The sequence below is a fragment of the Arachis ipaensis genome, chromosome B03 (assembly GCF_000816755.2).
Source record: "Arachis ipaensis cultivar K30076 chromosome B03, Araip1.1, whole genome shotgun sequence".
NCBI lineage: Eukaryota > Viridiplantae > Streptophyta > Magnoliopsida > Fabales > Fabaceae > Arachis > Arachis ipaensis.
In genome coordinates, this window is record NC_029787.2 from 129,065,978 (window position 1) to 129,071,701 (window position 5,724).

Sequence of the window (5,724 nt, forward strand, 5' to 3'; positions counted from 1 at the left end):
GTCGGAGAGCCACTAGTCAAGAAGATCCTGATGGATCCGAGGAGTAGTGCAGACGTGTTATTCTACTCAACATTTCAAAAGATGAAATTAAGTGACAAAGCCCTCCAACCATCATCCGGGGAACTGGTAGGTTTCTCAGGTGAGCGAGTTTCTATTCGAGGTCACATCTGGTTATAAACTACATTTGAAAATTATCCTGACAATAAAACTATATACATACAATATCTTGTTGTTAATTGCAAAAGTCCTTACAATATAATCCTAGGCAGACCCTCCTTAAATGCATTCAATGCTATTATTTCTACTCTGCATTTGTGTGTCAAGTTTCTTTCATAGGATAACAAAGTCGCAACAATCCACGGAGACCAGAGGGAAGCCAGGCAGTGCTATAACGCCAGCCTGAAGAACGAATACTCAAGACAGCCCGAACAACAGTATGTTCAGGCAGTATACAATTCGGAACAATTACCTCTCCTGACCGACTTGGACCCTCGGACCAATTACCAAGAATGACCAATGCCAAGAGACGACCTCATAAAGGTTCAACTAATAGTTGAAGAAGAAAAGTATACATACCTCGGCAACGCACTAAAAATGAAGAACGCGAACAACTGGCTGAGCTATTATGGCAAAATCTCGATCTATTCGCGTGGACTCTGGCAGATATGCCAGGGATAGATCCCAACGTCATCTGTCACAAGTTAGCAATCAACCCATCAATCCGACCTATAGCCCAGAAGAAAAGACACCTCGGCACAGATAAAAGGGCAACTTCCCTGGAGGAAACCCAAAAGCTTCTCAATGCCGGTTTCATTAAAGAGCTCAGATACTCCACTTGGTTAGCCAACGTGGTAATGGTAAGGAAGAATAACAGTAAGTGGAGGATATGTGTGGACTATACAGACCTTAACAAGGCCTGTTCAAAGGATGCATACCCCCTCCCATGCATTGATAAACTAGTTAATAGTTCCTCCGGTTTTCAATGTTTAAGTTTTATGGATGCCTATTCTAGTTATAACCAAATACTAATGTATCCGGCCGACCATGATAAAACTGCCTTTATTACTGACAATGGAAATTTCTGTTATAAGGTTATGCCATTCGGACTCAAAAATGCAGGTGCAACATATCAAAAACTTATGGACAAGATCTTTTCAAATCAAATTGGCCGGAACATAGAAGTCTATGTTGATGACATGGTGGCAAAATCAACACATGCAGCAGATCACATCAACGACTTGAAGGAAATATTCCAGCAACTTCGAATATACAACATGAAGCTCAATCCAGAGAAGTGCGCTTTTGGAGTGCAGGGAGGGAAATTCCTCGGCTTCATGCTAACTCGCCGAGGTATTGAAGCCAACCCCGAAAAATGCCAAGCAATCTTAAACATGAGAAGCCCAAAGACGGTTAAAGAAGTTCAACAATTGACTAGTCGGCTTGCAGCATTGGCCAGGTTTTTACCTCGCATAGCTCACCGATCACACTACTTTTTCAAGACTATAAGAAAACAAGAAAGGTTCGAATGGACCGGGGAATGCAAAGAAACCTTCACCGAGCTTAAGACCATACTATCAGAACCATTAATACTTCAAACGCCAGAAGTCGGTAAAGTGGTAAACCACTATACCTCTATTTATCTGTTACTAACCATGTTATCAGTTCTGCCTTGGTAACAGAAATAGGAAAGCAACAACACCCTGTATACTTCGTCAGCAAATCCCTCTAAAGGGCCGAGGTCCGATACCCGAAACTAGAAAAACTCACACTGGCTCTTGTAACAATGGCCAGACGATTGCGGGATTACTTCCAAAGCCATACCATCGTGGTCAGAACCAAGCAACCCCTCCGGCAAATTTTAACAAAACCCGAGCTGGCTGGAAGGCCGATTAAATGGTCAATCGAGCTATCTGTGTATGACATCCAATACCAATCCCGAGGAGCCATCAAATCTTAAGTGCTGGCTGACTTTATAGCAGAACTCACTATAGGAGAATTTGATCCTATAGAGAACAAATGGACATTACACGTTGATAGAGCTTGAAACAATAAAGGCTCCGGCACAGGATAATTGCTTGAAGATGAAAATGGAACAGCTTTAGAACAATCCATACAATTTACCTTCCATGCAAGTAATAACCAAGTAGAATATGAAGCACTCATAGCAGGACTAAGACTAGCCCACACAGTAGGCGTAACGCAACTACATGTCAATTGTGATTCCTTACTTGTTGTGCAACAGGTAACAGGTAATTTCCAGGTAAAAGATCCACTATTAGAAAAATATAATGCTACTGTCAATGACCTTATTAACGGTTTTCAGAAATTTGCTATTTCCCATATACCTCAAAAACAAAATGACAGAGCAGATATCCTTTCAAAACTAGCAACAACAAGAAGTCAAACCAAAATACCTATATTATCTCAACTAACACTTGATGAATCCAGTGTTATGCTAACAACGATTTCAAGTATTTCGCAGGAAGATGATTGGCGAACGCCTTTCATACGTTGCCTGCAAACAGGTGATATACCCAACAGCATTCAAAATAAAAGAAAATTCAAAATGAGAGCAGGCTTTTACACATTACGGATGTGATGCCATGCTACCTGTTGAAATCTCACTACAATCGCCTAGGACCGAGAACATCAAAGAAGATGACAACAACCACAACAGACGAACCGAACTCGACCTCGTCGAGGAAAACCAAAACAAATCAGCGTTGCAACAACTCGCCACAAAGCGAGCTATAGCTCGAAAATATAACAGAAGGCTCAAACCGAGGACATTTTCAGAAGTCGACCTCGTCCTCAGGAAAATAGAGGATGTGTGACGATTACCAGGACATGGCAAGCTAAGTGCCAACTGGGAAGGGCCATTCTGGATATACAAAGTCATCGGCAAAGGGGCGTACAAAATTCAAACTCTCGATGGAGTTGTACTACCAAATAATTGGAAAATTTTTTCCTTAAAATTGTACTATAGCTAGTCTATAAGTCGGGCACGGTGATGCACTCTTTTTCCTATGTTGGGTTTTGCTAGAGAGATTTTAATGAGGCACACCACCCCGCACCTTTACAATTACTAAGACACTCACAATACAAAATCTATCAGTCACTTGGTACATCTATTCTCTATTCTACTCGGCCGAGCACCATTAACAATCATCACAAACTCATAACAAGAAAAATAAAAAAAGATTTTCATACAACAAAATCTCGTAACCAAACAAAAGTGTATTTCAATCACACTGTCAAAATTCTAAACCAAATTCAGATGTTTTCTCCTAAAGAAATCAAATAAATCCATCAAACAAGTGCTATAAGCACAAAATCAAATTCCAACAATACCAAACTTGTTCAGCTAAGAGTTAAAAATTTCAAAATACATAAACAAACCAATTTTTGGCTATAAGCTAGCAGTTCCACAGTTATACAAAGCAATAAAAATATTAACAAGATTCACGGGGCATCTGGGTTCTCACCCTCCCCCTCAACGCCATCCTCATCATCGTCAACTAACTCCCCACCAACAACAACTTTACAGTGGTCCATTCCAGACAAATCCGTAGCAAGCGCCAAAAGTTTTGCTTGCTCAACAACCATCTCAAATCCAACAGCGAACATCTCAAGGCCATGATCTTCCTTAACAGCCTCAACCTCATTCTTTTCAGCAACCAACACAGCCACCCTAGCTTCCAAAGCAGCTTTTTCTTCTCCAAGCTTCTTCCCAATATCCTCGGCGGCTGTTAACTTCCCTTGTAAAGAGTCCACCAAATCCAGAGCAGTGCGTAGTTTATTCCCCTTATCCAAATTATCCTGCTTCGGCTGATCAACAGCGACTTTGTCAAAAGCATCCCTAGCATGCTTTAGCTCTTGAGTTCAGCCAATAGAAATCAGCCGAGCTCCCATCACCTACAACAGCAAAAGAAAACCAGACAAGCCGACACAAATGAAAGTAAGAAAAAACCATAACACATTACTTACCTGCAGATATTGACAGACGCCAACATCCCCCAACATCATGAACAAACTAGACGTCGGCGGGACTCTGACAGTACTCATCGGCTACTATGGTCAAAGGGAAGTGTTCACTCCACAGCGAGGTCAAGTCCTCGTCCCCTCTATAGCCATGAAGCACCCTCTGATTTGTAGTAAACTTTTTCACTGCCTCTAGATCAATATCCTTCCGATCAATTTTATCCTCAGCCAATTGCACAGGTCTCCCTTTCTTCCCTTCACCTCGTTTCCATTTAAAGCTAATCTTCTTAGCAGGCGACGGTTGGTCAACCTCGGCACCTTTTTCTACTATAATGTGACTACTCGAACCCTGCTTTTTCAACGTTTTTTGTCCGAAAATAAGCTCGCAGGCTACTGGAAGTTACCTTGGGAGCTTTCTCAACTACAAACAAAAAACCAACAAAGGAGTTACACACCATAAACAATCACATACAAACAAGATGCACACAATTATTACCTATGTATCCAGCCAATGCATCTTTATATGTTTCCAACTCAAGGTGTTCAACGACAGACAACAAGTCAAACGAAGATATATAGTTAACTAAAAATTCCATAATCATCTCATTCTTATATTCCATTCCATCCATACCTAGTATCTGTCTAGGCCTCGAAACCCAAAACAAATGAAACCTCTCTAATAGGCATTCATCAACATACCAAGGAAACTCATCCTCGGCGACACCAATATTCAAAAACATAGATTTAAAACCCTTGTAAGAAGACCTATACAAGCTAAAAATGGCGTGACCAGGGGCACTGGCCAGGTTTAACCAAAAACCCCGCTTAACCCTCTTACATTGAAACAACGCAAAAAAGACTTCTAACGACGGCTCGATCTCTAAACACTCCATCAAAATCTCAAAAGCTCTAACAAATACCCAAGAATTAGGGTGTAGCTGCGACGGTGCACATTTAAGCTGCATCAACACGCCACGTTCAAATTCGGAAAAAGGGAATTTCACATCCAGATCCATGAAAACATAACTATACATGAAGAAAAATTCAAAACCCTCCCCGCGGTGATATACGCGATCAGTAGCATTGCATAGCAAAAACCTAAGTTTGATATCACTACCCTCTCCAACCCATGAAGACATTGAGCCTAACTGTGATATACTCTGCTCGTCACTAAACACGGAAGAATACCCTCTGACCGACTCCGCCACCCAAGCAAAAGGATCATTAGGATCCCAAACCCAAACCTCTTCAACAATTTTATCTTCTTTTTTACCCCTAGCATCCGTCCCTACCACAACCTTTTTCCCTTTCTCCATCTCAAAAACAAAATGCAAACAGAAAACAAAAAAGAAACCAAGTGAAGAGCAACTAACCTTTCTTACTCATCTTCTGCAAATACAAAGAAAATGTAAAGACCCAAAGTGGATATTCAAAGAGTCCAGCAACAACCACCCACCAGCCCACTACCCACACCTTCAACAACACTACAACATCAAAAACAAACCCTAGCCATCGATAAAAAAAGCAACACTACAAATCAATGGTCAGTATTCACCACCGTTCTAATTACCAACAAACATTAAATGCACCTGTCTTTTCCAACATTCTCTCTCTTCTACAGACACTCTTGATAGGTTACCGCCAAAATACAAAGCTTAACCTATTTTCAAAAATCTCGCAATAAATAAGTTAAGCTTGGGGGCTCCAACTATTCCGAGCTATACCCCCAAAGCAACTAGTTAT